Genomic DNA, 284 nt, shown 5'->3' on the forward strand with positions numbered 1-284 from the left:
TTATTATTGGAAGATAATGAAATGGTAAAAAACCTTAGTATACATAATGAGGTATTCAAGTCAAACGTAAAGTTGGCAACTGTTGGTATATGTTTACTTTGATGAATCTGGCACCTTCAGTAATATGTGAGTCATTTTTCATGGTAATATGTATATAGTATTTTTTATATACGTATTCATTTCCATTTCATTATCTTTCAATAATAATATAAAAAACTATTATAGTTTGATCCCTCACCTAGAACACTATATTTGATTCAAGATTTTAGAGTGTAAGTTAACAA

The sequence above is a fragment of the Cyphomyrmex costatus genome, unplaced genomic scaffold, assembly GCF_001594065.2.
Source record: "Cyphomyrmex costatus isolate MS0001 unplaced genomic scaffold, Ccosl1.0 scaffold1160, whole genome shotgun sequence".
NCBI lineage: Eukaryota > Metazoa > Arthropoda > Insecta > Hymenoptera > Formicidae > Cyphomyrmex > Cyphomyrmex costatus.